This window comes from Eubalaena glacialis, chromosome 11 (genome assembly GCF_028564815.1).
Source record: "Eubalaena glacialis isolate mEubGla1 chromosome 11, mEubGla1.1.hap2.+ XY, whole genome shotgun sequence".
In the NCBI taxonomy this organism is placed as follows: domain Eukaryota; kingdom Metazoa; phylum Chordata; class Mammalia; order Artiodactyla; family Balaenidae; genus Eubalaena; species Eubalaena glacialis.
This window is the reverse complement of record NC_083726.1, coordinates 96,542,613-96,563,519: the sequence shown is the minus strand read 5'-3', so window position 1 is coordinate 96,563,519 and position 20,907 is coordinate 96,542,613. Positions and strand designations below refer to the sequence as shown.

Here is a 20,907-nt window from a genome sequence, read left to right as displayed (position 1 = left end):
TGGTGATATAATCTAGCTTGCCCGAAATATCAAACTTCTAAAACATAATTTGGTTGAAGAACACAGACTGAATTTATTACTTTACACCTTACTCTTTATGGATATACAAGTTCTACTGGCTTCTTCCCAAGGTAAAAAAGCTCATCTCTCCACTATTTGTGGTTTTGAGAAGCGCCACTAAGCATGGAATTTGTTATGACACAGAGCTGTCCTGGACTTCATACGAGAGGAAGCTGTTAGAAAATGATCTCACCTATAACACAGTCCTTTAGCAGAGACACCGAAGACAGTGCTATGAAGCCACTGCAGGCTTTATCTATAAACATATAGAATCACAGGAGTTATAGAACACGGTATCATCAGAGCTAAAGCCAGGGTATAGTTTCTCATACAATTTTATAGTTGAATCAACTATAAAAGAAAACTAACAAGACGTATTTAGATCACTACTGTTTACCAAATGGCTATAATATCTCTCTCCAAAATATTATTTGTTGAAGATATGTTTCTCAGCTGCCACGGGGCAAAAAAAGTAGAAGTCTTCATTTGAGTCTGTTTCCTTTTTAAAAACAAAGTTCCTCTGTTTTACCTTATTAACTCCCAACAGAATCATCCTAAAATTCCAGATAAAGTGGGCAAGGAGGTTCAGGATTGGTTTGAAAGCTTGGAAGAATTTCAACAAGCGCCTTCCAGCAGTATACACTGTGGAGAGCCTTTGTCCTAACGTTTGGCGGATGTATTTATTGGGTCTTCGTCAAATGCCAGGCATCATTCTCAGTGTTTTAGATGGATGATTTCAGTTAAGACTCGCGGCAGACTAATCGGGAAACTAATATTATTATCCATTTTACTGGTGCAGAAACAGAGATAAAGTAACTTTCCGAAGATCCAGCAAGTTGGTGAGAGAGCTGGGACACCTACTCAGAAAATCTGACTCCCAAATTCACACTTTTAGCCCTCTCGCTGCACTGCCCCTATCATATTAGTGTATGCTCTTTCCACCTCTTCCTTCCTCAAAGGATCATGAGCATGGCCACCAGTGAGGAGGCAAGTATGATCTTGATTCTCTGTGCTTCAGTAAAATATTAATTCCAAACACCTACAAAAATAATTTCTCGGGCTTCCCTGGTGGCGCAGTGGTTGAGGATCTGCCTGCCAATGCAGGGACACGGGTTCGAGCCCTGGTCTGGGAAGATCCCACATGCCGCGCAGCAACTAGGCCCGTGAGCCACAACTACTGAGCCTGCGCGTCTGGAGCCTGTGCTCCTCAACAAGAAAGGCCGCGATAGTGAGAGGCCCGCGCACCGCGATGAAGAGTGGCCCCCGCTCGCCGCAACTAGAGAAAGCCCTCGCACAGAAACGAAGACCCAACACAGACAAAAATAAATAAATAAAAATTTAAAAAATAATAATAATAATAATTTCTCAGAATCCCCCCAAGCTTCATTCATTCAACATTTTGACCAATATTTACTGACTGCCTCTTATTTATGAACAAAATTGACTAATACATAATTCCGACCCAAAGAGTTTATAATCCACTACTTAAAAAGGGCTGTACAAATAATTGAAATAAATGAAATGAATTGCAAAGAATCGGATCACTACACTCTTCTGCCTAAATCTTTACCAAGAGCTTAAAATCAACACACATTGAACATCCTGGTTCACAAACCCCTACATGAACCAGCCTCTCCCCACCTCTCCAAGGGCATCTCTTACTATTACCCCCTTTCTCAGGGTGCTGCAGATACTTGACCTTCCTCTTATTCTGGTAACTTACCAAGATTTCTCCTGTCTCAGGACCTTTCTGCCTTTCCCCTCTTCTCCTAGATCTTCCCATGGCTGGTTCCTTCTTTGCATTCAAGTCACAGTCTAATGCACATTCTCTCAAAGAGGCTCACCCTGAACCACTCAATCTAATCTGGCCTATACTTTCCTCCCCCCCCCACCCCCAAGTATAGTTCTATCATAATTATCTAACTGTATTCACAGCATGCATTACCATTAGAATTTAAGTATTTTTAAATTTTATTTTCTTGCTTAGAGTCTGTTTCCCCATCCTCAACCAGAAGGCAAGCTTCATGAGACCAGGAGCCTTGTTCTTGCACCTCCTGGACAGGAAAGGTTTCACAAAGTCAATAGCATAAGATATGGACTTCAAAAGAGATGTGCCAACTCAGCAAAGATGGGTGCTATGGACACTGCAGGGAAAGGTTATTTGCTCAATAACATGAGCAAATATACCAGGAGAGAAATCTAGAGCACGTTCACGAAAGATGGAATAGTCTAGTTTGGATGGTACACATCCAAACACAGGAAAAGGAGATTGAGTTAACATAATGGAGGGTCTTCAGTGTCAGAAGGAAGAATTCTGTGGGTAGTGGGGAGCCACAGAAAGTTTCTTAGCAAGGAAGGCAAAGCATAGCATAGCCTTAGGAAGATGAAAGGCTGATTTAATAGTCCAGGCAAAGGACGCTAATAACATTTTAAGTCACTCTGATAAAACACTAAAAACCTCTGCTTTTTTTTTTTTTTAAATAGAAAACTCTCATGAGAGAACAGGAAGAGAGGAACTATGAACTTAGTGCTGTTAACTATTGGAACAGAAAGTACAATGTTATAAAGTATAAAGTTGAACATAATGATGAAATTTGTTTCTCTAATATCTGTTCAAAAGCCTTTTGCAAAATAAACACAGATTTTATTATATCAAACCACCCAAAATGACTCATCTCTTTGGAAATGCATTTCTGGCATCTTCTTTCCTCGGGCCTCAAATTCTTTCAGAAAATCAAGCAGATTAGTAGCCTGATGACAGGACAGAAGTCAGAACTCGAAATCCTAAATCCACTTCTGCCACTGACTTGCTGTCTGACATGGAGCTTTATGTCATTTTTGTATTTGTAAAATATCTTTATGTGGCAAGCGTTTTATAAATTAACTAATCCATTACTGGGAAGTAATATAAATTTTCAAAATAATTGTATTAATACATTGAAATCAATACAGACTTTTAATGGAATCCTTTACAAAGTATTCTTGAATTACACTTATTTATTTCTCAATCAGGCAGGGAAAATGAAAATATTCACATTAACGCATATATGTGAAGAGTGTGTAGGTCTTACAAATAGTGGCTCTGTCTTAAAAATTCCCAGATAACAAAATTGAAAAATAGTTTCTTTTCAAAAGACATGATGATGTAAACACAAGGAAGTTTAAAATAACACTTGTATAAACTGTTTGAATTGAAGAGAAAAAAACACACCCCAAAAGAGTTTTGTCAGAATAAAAAGAAAACAAATCCCAAATCCTGACAGCAACATAAAAGCCAAATTCTCCCCCTTCCTTTCATAATGGCTTTTCTATTGAGCTTCATTTTGACCTTTCATTACTTTCCCAACATTGAAGAATATTGCCTTTCAAAACTCTCCATTTCTCTGCCAGTTGTACTATTATTCCTTCTCCCATTGTTGAGAGTTCTTAGCTACTGTGGTTCCAATATGAAATGTACAACTTTTGGTTTCCGCCGAACAAATATAAACCAGCACTTCTGCACACTTTCCACTTTAAATTCATACCCTGCAAGAAGAAAGATAATCATAAAGCCATAAACATGCCAAGAAACAGAAAACAGGAAAGTTTGTTATCTATTTGCTAGAAAAGAAACAATCCATCTTATAATCAATCTATAGCCAACGCACCCTCCCCGCTCCGCTGCCAACAGGATGTGCCCTCTGTGGAAGAACGCAAACAGCCTTAATTCATTAGTCAGAGCTGGGAGGATGGACCAACTGCATGATCTGATTGATAAAGTTTCATTACAAATTAGCCCATCTCTTTGATGAAAACAAGCAAGGCAGAGACTGTACCATAATTTTATCCTCATAAATTAGTGAACCAGACAAACACTAAACAGAGCTTGCCACATGAGGGGCAAACTAATTTAATTAATTCATACACAGCACCTCATTAAGATCAGTTTTAGCACTAAGGCTGTGATCTTGTTGAGTCTGCATTATTTTCCACAAAGATGCCCACTTAGTTATGAGGGGCCAGGATAGGGGCAAGATATGCCTTTGTGTACTTGGGAAGACCCAGTGCAGGGAAAAATAACATGAACAAGCTGTAGATTCCCACAACCCAAATCAGCATAGACAAGACTTTTTAACATAAGTGTTCATTTTAATAGATTATATTTTGCTTTTGCTTTTGTTCCATGTTCCTTACTTTCACGTAGTAGTGAAAAACAAATACATTTCCTCACTGGCACAGTATAATTTATAGCTGATATAATAGACAGAAAAAAAAAAAGAAAGAAAACAGATTGTTTGTAAAAAGTAAAGATTATTACAAATGCTTCTAGGTCATCTCGGGAAAAGACACAGATGCAATGCTTTCCAATGTCTTCACATCCTGAAAAGAATGCTGTACCTTCTACGGGCTCCCGAGACCTAATACTTAGAAACAGCCTTCTTGGTTGCAGTTACACACCTCTAAATATTCTGATTTATTTATTTACTATTTCTTTCTTTTTCTATAACCTCTTAAAAAGCACAGGTCTTCAGGGGGGAAGGGGGGAAGGGATAGTTAGGGAGTTTGGGATTGATGTGTACACACTGCTACATTTAAAATGGATAACCAACAAGTTCCTGTATAGCACAGGAACTCTGCTCAATATTATATAACAACCTAAATGAGAAAAGAATTTGGAAAAGAATAGATACATGTATATGTATAACTGAATCACTTTGCTGTACACCTGAAACTAACACGACATTGTTAATCAACTGTACTCCAATATAAAATATATAGTTAAAAAAAATAAGATAAAAAGCAAAGGTCTTTTTCATAAATTCATGGGGCAAGATCTTAGTTTCTAAATACCATTATTCAATGGCATTTAGCTACAAGTAAGGAGATGCTTTGAAGTAGCAGAGTCCAGTGAAGTGGCAGGGAAAACATAAGATGAGGCTGGGACATCTTGTGGTGCCAGAAGATGAGAAAGTGCTAGAAAAAGGATATGAGCATCTCGAGAGGACATAGGAGTCAACCTAAAGTGCTCCCAGTGGCCAAAAAAAAAAACAACTTGAGCAATAAAATGATAAAGATATTAGACCATAAGCCATAAAATAAAAATATCCATGAGCTCACAATGATGGGATTAAAGAAACTTACTAATGACAAACACCGTTCATTGAGTATGTAAATAAATAAATAAATAAGGGAAAAGGAACAGCTCTTCCTTACAGAAAAATTCTAAACAAATAAAAAAGAGGGAAATACAAAATCAACAGTATTAATTGCTGCAAGCAAGATTCACGGATGGGTTCTACAATCAGTGGGGAATACGTTCAAGAAGAAACAAGATATTTGCATAGTTTCATATATCTCCCCTAAGATGTTTATTAATTCAATGGGAAAAACAGTAAATTTACAGTGAAGAAGCACAGCAGATACCATCTTAACCAAGTGATCAAGACTAACATAACCATAGTGGCATAAAACATGATGTAGCCCCTCATCAGGTGCCCTGAGAAAAACACATCACTTCTGCGGTATTCCAGCAAAAAATACATATCCTCAATCTGATCATGGGAAATCAAACCCAAATCCAGAAACATTCAACAAAACAACTGTCCAGTACTCATCAAAGTTGTCAAGGTCATGAAAGAGAAAGAGAAAGAGTTGTCAAGGTCAAGCTGAAAGGTCAAGGACAGGGCTTAAGAACTGTCACAGATTGGAAGAGACTAAGGAGATACAATCCAGATACAGGGATTCTGGACTGGGTCTTGGATCAGAAAAATAACAGTGGTGGGAAAACTAGTGAAATTAGAATAAGGTCTGTATTTAGTAGTAGTACTGTATCAATGCTGATGTCCTGGGTTTGAGCACTGCACTATGGTTCTGTAGGTTGTTAATGTTAGCAGAAGCTAGATGAAGAATGTTAAGTAAACTCTGTATTATTTCTGTAACTTTTCTCTAAGTCTAAAATGATTTCAAAAAAATTTTTTAAATCCAGGTCAAAAGTAAGAAAAGGTAGAGTGAGGCATTCTATGATGATAATTCACTGTAGAACCACCAGAGTCTACCTGAACAGTTATCAAGACTGAACAATCACATTTTGTTTCTCAGATTAGAAATTCAAAGTTTTTTCCAATAAAACTATAGGGAAATATACAGTAAAATGTTTTCCTGTCTTTAACTCGAGGGCTATTTCCCTGTGGTTCTCCTTCATAGCAGTCTTTTTTAATTTAATTAATAGTTCAGTTAATTTGGCCCTTTGATAGTCTAATTTTCTTAGAGAATTATTCTGATCATTAGTGTACAATTTAATAATTTCAACACTTCTGTCTTTAAACTATGAATTTATCAGACTCTAGGCCATGTGAACAGTTCCATTGTGCTTATTCTTACAAGACTAGATGTTTAGTCTTCGAAATACGAGCTCCAGGACAAACTTTAGGGTCTTGAAAACAATGTCTTCTAAATATACATGTGGAAATTTAAAAAGTTTTTTAAATCACAGGTCACTGAAAAGGCTTTTCACTAAAACCTATACCTAATTTACAGATATATGTTTAAAAGTAGTTAACAAAATATGCAAATGTAACCACTGTAAGAAGAATTAATAATATTCCACAAAGATACAAGCATGCCACAATCTCTTTCATGACAAACCTAAAATTTAAAGCATGTGTACCTTATTTTCAAAATATCTACCATGTTTCCAAAATGGTGTCAAATGCAAAAATAGTAGAGAACTAAATAAATAGTACACATAAACATTCAAATAGAACCTAGCCTGCCTTCTTTCTGCTCATGATAGCTAATGGTATGAACTCCAACTCTAGTTTTCTGCCTTTTTAAAACAAAACCTGATCTCCTTTGAGTTCATATCTACCTTGGTGAGTGGATTAAAAAGCCAAGCAAACTGAGCCTCCAGCTAATCCAAACAAGGTGCAATTACAATATTTCCAACCACTCTGGCTGCTCTCACTTTTTTTTTTTTTTTCATGCTGCATCTAAGATAAGATGAGGTGCAGGTGAGAAAAAAAAGATCAAAACTATTTAAAGTATTACCTCTCAATCCTGGGGTTTGCAAATTGTGCAGAGAGAGGAGGTGATACAGATAAGGAGAGACTAAAAACCAGAACCTTTGTGGGAGACTTTAGGATTTACTTGTAGCGCTAGTAAAACAGTTTTGAGATCTGACCATGTTTGTAAATCTATGCCTAAATCTGGAAAAGACAAGGAAGCCTTATTGTGCCGTTTGTTGTTGTTGTTGTTGTTTTTTATTCTGAAGCTTCAGAAACAGTGGCTTAAACTGCTAAATTAGAACAATACCTGTATAATATCAGTATCAGGCTTGAACTGAAAGTTGCAATGTAAAAAACCTTCAGTTATATCTGGAAAAAAGAAAGAAGCCACAGAAACAAAAGAGGCAGTGAAGTGGAAGCTTGCTGGAGAAATACAATCAATATAAGAGAACAGATGTCACAGAAATTAAAAATAAGATGGTAGTTTCTTGAGATGTTATTGAATTATGTAACAATTGAAAAAAATAAGAAGTCAGTATGTGTCATGCTTTTAGCATGGACCTTCTTTTGAATATGTCCATATTTAGCCATAAGGTAGATAAATCTAACCATAAGAACTTTGTAAACACACCCAGAGAAAACAGGTGCTCTGATAACAAGAAAATATTCAGAGTGTCCCACCACTGTTACACAGATAAGTTCGCCAAGACAACCAACCAGCCAAGTGGGTCAAAAAGCAATTTTTTTTTCTTTATTTTATAGGCAATTATTATACAACTTCTCAAACACATATATACCATGAGTCCATCAACTTTATGTAAAACACTGTCCTAATAGCCTATGTCATTAAGATTAAGCTTTTACCACTCCCATACCTGGAAGCCCAATGGTTGGGTGTCTGTGTGTGTGCAGGTGAGGCTGGGGGACGGCAAGCAGAGGGTGGGTAATTTCTCCTCCAAACATACACCACTCTCTTCACAGCCATTTACGACCTTCTCTTTTCTCAACCCCTTTCCAGCACTCTGCTCAGGACAGCTGATGCACACATTGCTGCACTTTGTTCTAAGCATTTCATACGTATTTACTAATTTAATCCTCAAAAGAACATTGTGAGATTGGTTCTATTATTACAGATAAGGAAACTGAGATGTGGAGGAGTTCAGGGAATCATCCAAGGAAAATAGTCAAGCTGGGATTGAATTTGGGGATTTGGGTTCCACATCTGATATTCTTCAGTCTCTACTATCTTTAGCAGTTTGGGAATTTCTTAATGTTATCTTTTAGAGTAAATGAATGGTATCAACACATGACTCATTTAACTCAATATGAGTCTGAAGCACTAACAGCCCTGCCCACTTCTTTCTCTGCCTTAAAAAACCCCATTGCAGTCCCCAGATTTCTGGGTTCTGAGCCTTGGACTCACTGCCACTAAGAGCTAGTTATTACTCACTGGAAAGCTCAGAACTAGTAAAGAAAAAAAAAAAAACTGAAGTGTTAATTGAAGTAGTTTAATTACTTCGAGCAGCAAACACAAATATTTTCTAAATCCGTGTATCATATTTCGTGTGCCAATGAAAGAATGTAAAATTGGGGTTTGTTGGGATGGTACTCTTACAGTAAATATACTTCTGACTCACACCATTAAGTGGAAGTTATGAGAAATCAGAATATATCTTACTACGTGCACAAGGCTGACCTATTAATCAAATTTCAGGTTACACAGATGTTTCCAAAATTCCATATAAGCAGAAATCTGTTTTATTCCAGTTCTGGGCACAAAAACTAAGGGCCTTATTTTGAGTAATGAACACCTTTAAGAATCTAATTTCTTTCCACACAGAAGAAAAGTACATTCACCTAAAATTTTACACTCAATTTCATGGAATCCATAAACCCCTGAAAGTCATCCATGACTCTAGTTTAAGAACCCTTATTCAAGATACATACAGAATACAAAAGCATACACTTCGGAAGGACAGCATTTACCAAGTTCATCATGATTTTTATCATTTAATATGGACCACAGTTCTTCATAGATATAATTTTATTAGTAATTATTTTTTAAGACAGTATCCCAAATCTAGCCTTAATGGTATTTTTTAGACCACAACCATTTACAGTTTATTCATATAGAAAACTTATTCCACCTTCCATCTGGGGCCTAAAGTCCAGCACACCCAGGGAAACACTATTCTCCCTCTAGTGTGCGTCCTTCTGAATCCTCTATATGCAGTCAGAGGAGCAGCATCAGAATATATTCACCTCTCCTGCCTGCTGGCCACCCAGAGGGCTTGTACACAAAGCTATGGAGGTAGGAGATGTGGGTCTAGTACTCCTCCAATCAGTGCATCCTCCTGACTGGTCCTCCTGGTATGAGCATCCTGCATTTTTGAGCATTTATGGGAATTCTGAGAGTAATTTGACTCCAGGCTATTTATTCATGGTGTAACAATAACAACAACATAGTAACAGTATGACAACACTTCTATGTGTGACAAAAAAAATTCATGGTACCATAGCATATTTTTGTAATCTTTTTCTGTCACTGCATAATATAAAAATCTTTACATGCCGATAGTTACATGTTCACAAAATTATTTTTAATGACTGTATACTATTCCACTGCTTGGGGTCCTACAATTTATTTAAGCAATGTCGCGTTTTCAAACATTTATATTGTTTACAACCTGTAACTATTACAAATATATGAAGTAATAAGCACAGCTGGCTGACAAACAATTCAAAATTAAAAAGAAAAAACAATTAAAAAAATCTGAAATGGACAAAAATGCTCCAAGATGTATAAAAGTTTACAAAAACTGCCTCAGAGAAAAACGAGATGCAATAATGATTCTGAACAAATTACTTGAGTAGAGTGTGTTCTACCAAATTGCTTTCAGTAGCATTGCTTTAGGCCTTATCATCCACAATGAAATGAATTTTCAGTTTAAAAATGCAATACTTTCAATATATTGTGAGAAAGCTAATGGCAGAGATAAGTATGGAATATCATGGAAGAAGAAAGTAGCATTTAGTTTGGCTCTGCAGGGTTAACAATGGCTACCTACAAATGAAATCCCCTGAGCTGAGCCTTGAAGGATGATTAAGATTTAGCGAGGTTACCAAAATGAAAACTAGCATTCTTGCTGTCCTCTCCTATACAACTCGCATTTCAGGGTAACCAAATGTTCTTAGTTGATGAAGTAAAATTCTTCTTTATAGAAGAGTTCCAGCCAGTAAATGTGGAAGAAATTATGGAATTATGCAATTAACATTTTGCAATCCTTAATGAAATAATTGATTCAAGCAGTGATCATCAATGGATTAAACCATTAGCTGCACAATGATTGATGGTAAGGGAGGGATGCGGCTGTCACCACTTGAACCCACTGATCAGTCTTATCCTAAAAGATAGATAGACAGACAGAGCTAATTTCTATTGATAGGAAGCACAGTGGATATAGAAACAAGTAACACCAGAAGAAGACAAGTAAATAAATACAGAATATGGAACGTTCTATATGACCACTGACCTAGTTTCTGCAACAAGAAAACAGCATTAATAAAACACGGGGGTGGGAAATGTATTCAATTAAAAGAGAATTAGAAACTTAACCAAATTTAACATGTTTTATTTATTTGGATCATGATTCAAACAATCTAGCTGTAAAAAGATTTTTTTGTAACAACTTAGGAATTTTCATTATGCACAGGTTACTAAGTGATGCCAAGGAATTATTGTCAATTTTGTTAGCTTTCATAATAACATTGTTGTTATGTATGAAAATGTCCATACTTCTGAAGATGCATACTGAAGTACAGGTGAAATTGTATGGTATCTTGGATTTGCTTTTAAATACTTCTGCAAAAAAAGGGGAGTGGGAGGAGGGGGGAATAAACGAACCAGAGTGTCAAAATCTTAATGTTGAATATAGGAACTTTTTGTATGTTTCCATCTCCTTCTGTGATTATCTGAAATTAGTCATAATCATTTTTTAAGTTTAGCCAAGTAATACAGAGCAGAAAACCATGAGTTGGGGGTGTTATGTACCAGGCAGAGAAAACAGCATAAGCGAGAACTCTGACTCGACAAACACCGTGACGTCATCAGAGAGCAGCAAGAAGGGCAGGCAACACAGGTAGGCCAGGTCCCAGACGACCTTGATGCCATCCGAGGGATCTTGGGCTTTACCCTGTAGACTATGGGAAACCAAGCAAGGGTTTTAAGCAGAGAATGACGTGGTTCAATTACCCTCTGGTTAGACCATCACTCCAGCGACCCTGTGCAGAGTGGATTTCAGGAAGGCGATGGAAAGGGGAGCAAGGCTGGAGAAGTGAAGTCCAGTTAGGAGCCTACGGCAAAACTGAAGACAAGGAACGACAAAGGAGTAAGAGAGAGCGGGAATAAGGTAGAGGGGCCAGGAATTAGTCACTGGAAGGGAAAGAATGAACAAGTATCAAGGCTGACTTTCCACCTTCTGCAGGTGTGGCTAAGTGGCTTTGACACTGAAATGTGGAATTCAGGAGGAAAAGCATATTTGAAGAAAGGAATGAGGGGAAAAGGAAATGACAAAGTCCATGTTAAGCATCCTGAATTTCTGTGAAACAGCCAAGCTTGTTATACATGGAGAACTCAAGGTATCAATCACAACCAGAGCTATGGATTCAAGACTCCTCAGAATATGGGCAACAGCTGAAACCCCAAGAATGGATAAGCTCACTCATTCCATAGTCCAGGGGTCAGGCTTGTCATTGTTCAGTGTCTAGCACAGTATTTAGTATGGTGTGGGCCTCCTAGTAAGTACGAAATAAATGATAAATGAGATTGTCCAAGAAGAGCATGAAGAGTGTACAGAACAGTGAGCTAAGGGGAGAACTCTGGAGGTCCGACGTTAGGAAGTGAAAGCATAAAGAGGTCCCCGAAGGAAGTAAATAATAAAGCTCAGACTAGGAGGAGGACAGAGACCACACAGCCACAGAAACTGAAAGAAGAGAGATTTCAAGAAAGAATGAGGGGCTTCCCTGGTGGCGCAGTGGTTGAGAGTCTGCCTGCCAATGCAGGGGACACGGGTTCGAGCCCTGGTCTGGGAGGATCCCACATGCCGCGGAGCAACTGGGCCCGTGAGCCACAACTACTGAGCCTGCGCGTCTGGAGCCTGTGCTCCACAACAAGAGAGGTCGCGATAGTGAAAGGCCCGCGCACCGCGATGAAGAGTGGCCCCCGCTTGCCGCAACTAGAGAAAGCCCTCACACAGAAACGAAGACCCAACACAGCCACAAATAAATAAATAAATAAATATTTAAAAAAAGAAAGAATGAGGAGTCAACACTGTCAAAGACAAGGAATGAGGAAAATAAGGTTTGGAAAATGCCCATTCACTGGGCAAAATGGAGGTAGCTGATGATCTTAGCCTTCCTGAGTCTCTGAGGCAAATGACCTACTTTGCTCACCCTAAAAATAAAGATAAGTAGCAGCATGATGGCCAGTAAGTAGACAACGTCACTGTTTGTGTGACCATGACCATGTCATTTAACCTTTCTTATTCTTTTCTTACTTTTTAAAATGAAGCCTATGAACTATATTATCTCTAAGGTTACATTCAATTCTAAAATTCTACAAAAGCAAACCCTTTGGTTTAAAGTGTTCCAAAGATAGTAAGAGCCAAGTGCCTATTGGTGTCCATTACATTTTATGCTGGACTTCTGCTCTACTCACTCTCTGCTTCATCCTCATTTTCTCTCCCACCGTTTTTTTTTTTTTTTTTCCTATAAGTGATCTTTAAATCACTTCAAGGTAAAAGTGATGGACCCTACATGATCCTAAAAATGACCATGACATTTATAGCAACGACTAAAAGATGACAGGTGAAGAGACATGTCAGGCCCAGAATTTATTTGTCAGCAATTCACAAACATAAGAAATACTAAGAGATAAATTCCTAAAATATTCCTTGGGGATAAAGAGTAATTAACAGTGATAGCCAAAATGCCATCAACCCAGTAAGTAATCGTGAAAGCACATGAACCTCCTACCCTATGGGAAGCACTGAACCTCCTACCCTATGGGAAGTTAGAGAGATGCCCTGATGTGGAATGCACTAGCCTCTAGTCAGCAAGCTTTAAAAAAGTCCTCACTTTTATTTGATCCGCGCTTATATATGGTTGTCATGCTCTTGGGCCAGCAAATAACTAGAAAATTAGTTCGTGTCACTCCAGCAAATCCGCTAACTTCGGTCTTATCTACACTAAATATTTAAATCATGTCAGACAGATTGTACTTCAACATTGGAACCAGAAATCCATTTACAGCCTTAAAGACCAGGCAATGAATCTGATATTCCCAATCTTACTTTTATTGATAAATGTTGAAAATTTCAACCACAAAATTTAGTAAAAAATGATCTGATATCTTTTCACTTAATCTGTATTAATGGCTTCACAAACCATTTTAAGAACGAATAAAAAGAAACCTGTCATCTGAATAAGAAGTTTTATGTTTACTACATCAGAGAAATTATTCAAATAGACTGGAATCACTTTTTTCAAATTAATCCCACAATCAGGTAGTTACAGAAACAAGTGTATTTTCATGCTCAAAACAGACGTTTGTTCATCTTGCTATACCTACAATCAACACACAGGTGAGCACAGTATGTTTTGGAAGCAATTCTAGAACACAAAATAAAGACACAAAAAATAGGATATTCCACAGAAAGACGATGGAGTGGGTAAACACATCACCACTGACCAGAATAGATGCTAGGCATACGGCAGAGATTTTTAACTGAGGTCTGGTTCTCTATAACTCAATCAACTGGTTCCAATTTTCAAATTTTTAATGATCTTAAAAGAGTTATGCCCCCCCCCCCGGAATGTGGATCAAGACAAATCAAATTAAACACCTAAAGGACGGGGCATTATATAGGCAGGAAGAGAAAAACCAGGCAGGAAGTAAAGACCAGGTAGATAAGCAAATGGGATGCACATCACTGGCCCCAGAAGCTGGATAGTTAAAAGTTATCAGAAACACATCTTCAAGTCTTTTCAAAATCCATTTGCCTGGGCCACAGCCCCAGAGAGTCTGCTAGTGCCTGAACCTGAACACTCCACAGGTGACTCTGATGATGGGCTAGGACTGAAATCAAAGGGTCTAAGGCACAAGGTAGGCGATCTGAACAGAGGAAACACGTGCCAGGTACGAGCATGATTCTGAGGTGAGGACCCGGCCCCAACAAGAATTTCTTATGCCATGAAAGTCATGAATCTCGATCAGGAGCTGGTCCAAGGTTATGGAGTGCTCATCGTGAGCAGCAAGTTAGTATTGCTGGGAAGGGGCAATGAAGGAAGAGAAGCCAAGTACAGTCTTTAGAGTATTTTCCACTTACTTGCACAATGACACAAATCTTAGCCATTTATAACAAATTGCTTCATATGTGAGTGTCTTATCCTGTCTCCACTCCCAAAGAAGGCAAATTCCGCAGGACCAGGGAAAGTGACTTGTACTTTATTGGAATAGACAGTATACAGAAGACGTGCAATAAATTACTATACCTACTTTGTTACAAGGAAATCTCTAAACCACTCCCCCTACCTTTGCTCTCTGTCTTCCTCCCTGAAGTCACATGAACCAGAAAAATTATTTCTCTTTTGATTTTTACTTTCAAATATCCTAATTTATTTTTTGATTCAACCTTTAAATTCATATGATTTAAATTTTCTAAATGTAATTCAGTAATCTGTTCACCTTCCCCATTCAAATAGGTTCACTTAGCCTATTCAAACATCTTTCCCCACAACACCCAAGGTTCCATGACTATGTTAAATCTCTATGTTAATTTACATGACATGAACACAGGAATTACTGATCAGGAACTGTCCAAAAAACACTGTCACATCAAATTGCATCAATTTGATTATTTCTAAATATATATATTTCTAAAACATTTATGCATTCATTATTCAAAATCTTAATGGAATTAATTCAACGAACATTTATTGAGAACACCTTATTTTTATCATAAATTTTAGTGAGTCAGATACTCATTTAGGAGTTTGCTCAATAAAAACTCCATTGAAATTATCACTGCAATACATTTTAACTGATAAGCCATCATCATGATTAAATCCAATACTGAGTCAATTATTGTTGAAAACAATGAAGTACCACTACTTAAATCTATATTCCAGTCACAAGGGAGAATAAACAAAAGAATCATAATAAAAAGATTTTTAACTCTTAGAGACTTTGCAGCAAAGTGCTCAAGTATGCTGACCTTCCTCTCTGACACAAGTTCAGAAGCCTGAATTAACTCTAGGTAAAGTGATATTCTGTTCAGATGTCTTAGATTTGCTCAGCTTAAAAGCTGTCCTAAAACACAGATAGATACTTGATCTATCTACTACTGGAATAGTAATCTACATAATTTAGGGAAGTCGTTAAGACTATCATAAGCTCTAAATCCTTTTCGAAATTAACCACAGAATCCTATCTCCAGCCTTTCCATTTTCATCAGAACAGAAGTTTAACAACTGACTCATTTTCTTTGCAGAGATCAAAGTTTAATAAAACTGAAAAATACTCAAGACTTAAATATAACACCTTTAACTTAATGAAGACAATGTAGATATAAGCTCCTGTTTTTCTTTAGTGTCTTGAGACACTGCATACCTTCAGCTTAGTTTAAAAGAGGAAATGAGAGTGTGGTATAATAGAAAGAGATGTGAATTCACTGAAATTCATAAGAGCTGGGTTCTCAACCTTGTTTCTGACTAAACAGAATTGTCCTGGGCAAGTCAGTAGCCCTAGAACTCAGTTTCTGCATCTGTAAAATAGGAACTTGATATCAGGTCATCTTCCAGGTCTTTCCCAAATCCAGGATCCCAGTGTACATACAGAGTTATCTCTAAATTCAGTTAGAATCTGTTCAACCAAGGACTCTTATCCATCCGGAGTCTTTTGTGTTAACTTGATAGAAAAGATATCAGGTAGGCCTAATGAGGTTAATTTGAGCAACATTACAAGTGGTTTTTAGGTACTTAGGAGTCCAGTCCAACATGGTTAGTTCTTACAGATGAAACCTCCATATTTAATTCAATACAAAGGCAAGGATTGTTGGTTTCCCAAATGAAACCTCTTGTTTGCAACCTGGCAAGCATATCTTCTAATCAAAGGAGAGCAGAACACTAGGGAATAATTAAAGGGATCTCCAATATATGTCTATGCTTTACCCCCCCCCCACAACAATCCAGGGGTCAAATTCAGACCGCTGTGTTTCTTTACATACTTTTGTATTTATCTGAGAACAGCCCAAGAATGTTTGAGGGAGAAATGCTATAGCCACTCCCCATTCTGACTCTAACTTCTAGTTTTCAGGACTGCCACTAGTTTGATCTTTTTTAAAAAATGCTCCCACTCATATGCATATTATTTCCCCTGGAGCAAATCCCTCTTACCTTCTCAAACTGTCATAACAAGTTTGTGAAATTATAGAATTATGCAATTTGAAAGAAAGGAAACCTTAGCGATTTCCTAATACAATTCTTGTCTTGACATATATGGCCCACTTCTTTCTCTATAACAAGACTTCAACTATCTTACAAGGTAGTCTTCTCCATTGTTGGACAACTTTGATTTTTTGGAGGTTTTCCATTTCATAGTACTAAAATGATCTTCATTTATCTCTTGCCGTTCTTTGAGAGTAACACAAAGCCACTATACTATCTCTTCCACATGCTGGATATTTAAATATTTGAAGAGAGTTGTGACGCCTCTGGACCTACTGAAGTGTTATCAATAAGGCCTTGCAACAATTAGCCAATTATTTCTTTTTTAATAGTGCCATCAAAGCACTGGATTATTAACCATTTAAACTTCATATTCTTTTTTTCTAAGGAACCACTCTCAAGAGAGTCTCCTATTTTAGCCTTATATACTAATCTTACATTTATCGGAATATTGAATTCTGATAATCTGATTCAACATATATAAGCTACCCCTCTCAGCTACTTGTCCTCTAAAGATCTGCCAAGCACGCTTTTACTGAAGTTGTCAGTAAATATTCAAAGCCAAGGGCGAGATCATTCCATTAACACTCATCCATCAATCAATTACTTATGAGTTCAGTTGTTCTACCTGCCAAAAATCTACCTAAATATCTCAAGCTACTATTTACGCAACATTTTTTTCTCAAAATTATATGAGCAAGTTCTTCTGTAAGCTCCATTTGTCTGGGACTAGAACCTTGAACTCACTTCAAGAAGTTCTTACTCTATCCTTTATCCCAGCCTGGGCTTGAATTTCCACTGAAGTATGCTGAATTTCCACCTTCCATTTTGGAAACAAAACAGGGGTTGAAGAGTTCTTCCTTTATGATGTCAATTATTAATTTTATTGCCCAATGTTATCATGGTAGATTTTTGAGAGCAAAGACCTCATTATATTTTAGTATCCACAGCGCAAACAAGATAATCTGGCATAATAAATGTTCCCAATAAATGTTGACAGAATGAATGAATGACCATGATCATTAACTCTCCCAAAGTTCCTGCCTTTCTTATATAAGCCCTAGTTTTGTACGCCTTCTATCTTTGATACCCCCTTTAAATTCTGAGCTTATCAAAGAGCTCCTGATAATACAGTTATACTTTTATTTAACTCCTTTTCTTTCTCAGCAGGATTATTCTCAATTACATAGTCAGAATCACAATTTTAGAGCATCTCATCCTTCTTGAGCTATATTTCTTCATTATAATCTCTGTACATGGAATTATAAATCAGGCAACATTCACGCTTAATTGGTATATTCTGTGTAATTTTTTGTTTCTTCCTCCATTCTTTATGTTTCAGCTTCAATACATTTAGGCTCCTAACACTCGAAAAGATAAAAATAATAACATACATTTGTTCTTTTGTATCTTTAAAGCTTTTATATTTCAGTTCTAATGCTTTAACTCCTTAAATTAATCTGTAGAATGATTTAAAATCTTAATACTCACTAAACAATAAACAAGAGAATAAAAAATTATTCTAAGGAACTTAAATACTGAACCTAAAATAGACATTAGCTTTCAAAAGCAGGCATATTATAACTGCTCCTTTAAAATCACACTTCGTAATTTAAATTGTAAGAATGCCTTGTTTATGTAGCAAGTGTTCTGCAAACCTCAGCCACCTGAAACAGTTGTGATACCCAGTTCTACCCTCCCTTGACTTGCTGCCTTTTGACCAACATCTTGAGCAGCAAATTAATAAATTCTGAATAGCTTTGAAAAACAGAAATCTCCAAGAAGACCTAAAATCATTCATAACTCAACATGACCATGCAGCTCATGAGAAGAGGGCCATCACTTGCTGGGTATGATTCTAATGGTCAAGTCAACTGGCATTAAGCCCAGAAGCATGAAAAACCCAGTGAAGAAAGGCAGAGAGAAGATAAGATAGGTGGGTGGGAGAGGGAGAAAGTAGCAAAAGAGAGAAGCAGAGGAAGTTAAACACAATAATTGTAAGTAGACAATACAAAAAAAGAGAGCCATACACCCTTTGCAGTCCTTGAGACTCTCAGGAGATTACAGTTTGAGAGAATAACTCATGTCCCCAAGGGTTACCCTAGACCACCAATGAATGTTTAATGGTGACCAAACATGTTATCTAGTAACAACTGACAGATGTTTCTGTCAAAGAAAACATATTTCTATGTCTTTCACCATCTCCCCACCCCCAGTTTTTGAAATCAGCAACAGGTAGGTAAGCTTATGTTTGTACCACGACTCTCTTGAGCAGAACTCTAAAAAGCAGACTTTTATCAGAGTTCAAAAATTAATAACAAAATCCTATAGTAACTGTACCTCTGCAAAAGTTTGGAAATATTATATATAAACCAACCACCACTATTTTCAACAGAAAACATTCCCATTTCACCACAAACAGTGAATAGAAAATTAGTCTCAACATACAGAAAAGAGTGCAATTTAGGATTTTGAATCCCTCACAAAAATCAGTTTCTCACCACCTCCAGTGTTATATTATATATGATATATTGATCACAAATTTTATTAACCAGATTTTGAATGAACCAGATTTTAAATCAGCTTGGAAAAGTTCCAGGTAAAAGCTCAAATTCTCCCATAGTTACTCAATCATGAAATGTTGAAAAGAAGAAATGATAAGAAACTAAAACGTAGTTTTTCTTTCCTCCACAGAATACAGAGAATCACTTATATCTCAGACAAATATATTTAGAATATTGGCAGCTCAAATTGGCATGACTGACACAAGTAGATAACACCCAAAACAAACACCAGGCTGGGTAAAATCATCATAAGCAGTTTTGTGATCCATTTTTTCCCCTCTGTGAAACAGGTAAGAGAATGCTCCAAGATATCGCACATAGTCATTTACATACAGTATCATTTTATGGAATTTTCCAAGGTGTTAATTAAAAGTTATAATGAATGTTAATCATCTGTCAATTTCATTGGCAATCTCTGTTCAACCATATGCTTCTCTTTTACACCTGTATTTATTTTCTAAAGCCATTACTTTAAATTGTTTTACTTCCTTAACATGATATTTGTATTAGTATTTAGGAAACAAAACTTCTGCAGGATATACAGCAATCTTCTATAGTTTTCTGTGTATTTTCTAACTTCTTTAAATGAGGTATGAGTGTGTAGGATTTGCATGATCATTAAACTTCTAAGAGAGAATCTAAAACTCTTTATTCTTTTGAAAAAAATCTTCATTCTTTCCTTTAAAAAATCTTTATACAGTCAGAATTTGAATATATTTTGAAGGTAGAGAAGACAGGCTTCCTGAGAGACTAGGATATGAAAGAAAAGAGGTTATGTGAGGATGACTTTGAGAATTTGGCCTGAGCCACTGAAAGAGTGGAGTTGCCATAACTGAAACGGGAAAGACTGCAGAAGAAGCAGAGGGTATGGGGTTGGGAGAGATCAGGAGTTCACATTTGTACCTATTATATTAAAGTCCCTATTAGTGGAAGAGATGTCAACTAGGCAGTTGTATATATGAGTTTAAAGTTCAGGAGAGAGCTCTGGGTTCCAGATATGTATTTCAAAGTCATCAGTACATGTATGGCATTTACCTGTTAGGCTGGATAAAGACTAGCAAAGATTTCTGTTTTGATAGAAAAGAGAAGGGGTCCAAGAACTAAGCCCTAGGGCACACCAGTGTTTAGCGATTACAGCAATGAAGAGGGACCAAAAAAAGAACAGAAAAGCAGCAGCTAGTAGGTAGAAGGAAAATCAAGGAAATGGAAGCCAAGTTAAAAACATGTCATGAGGCAACAAGAGTAAATAACACTTTCTAATGTTGCAGACAGGACAAGTAAGGTGAGGATTGACAATCATTGGCATAGCAACATGGAGGCCACTGTTGACTCGTTTTGGTGGCGTGATGAAGACAGATGTCTCTTTGGAGTGGTTTCAAGGGAAAAGGAGAGCAAAGAATTTGGAGTAAAAAAATTTACGCAACTTTTTCAAGGAATTCTTCTTTAAACCGATGGCGACAAATGTGGAGTAGCTGGAGAGGAGTGGCATCAAAAGAATGTTTTTCCTCTTAAAATGGAAGAAATAATATTTTAAGAGGAAAATGTTGATAGTAGGTTGATAGGAAAGATCAGGTAGAGGGAAAAGTTGATGATGCCAGAGAGAAAGAGGAGCAAGGGTGGAAGAACGTCTGAGCAGGCCAGAGGGAACAGACTGTAGATTGTGCATAAACAGAGGACTTTACTAGGACTGCCTTTACTAGGACTGCCTAGAGTTTATACGTACGGACAAGGAGAAGGCACAGTGTATGCAGGTAGGTGCATAGCTAGGTGACAGAAGTTTCAAGAAGTCCTCTTCT

The 20,907-nt window shown here is 37.1% G+C and overlaps 1 protein-coding gene across 9 annotated transcripts in view; it reads right to left on the bottom strand.

Annotated features, from left to right (window-relative positions):
• The window catches only part of SOX5 (SRY-box transcription factor 5), a 992,512-nt gene that overhangs the window by 934,893 nt on the left and 36,712 nt on the right, over nucleotides 1-20,907 (bottom strand). The window contains exon 1 of one of the 9 annotated variants that reach the window (XM_061206377.1): nucleotides 20,835-20,860. The exons of the other annotated variants lie outside the window; for them this stretch is intronic. The gene's annotated coding sequence lies outside the window, so the exon portion shown is untranslated. Of the gene's footprint in view, nucleotides 1-20,834; nucleotides 20,861-20,907 lie in introns of those variants that run through there. 9 annotated transcript variants of the gene reach the window in all.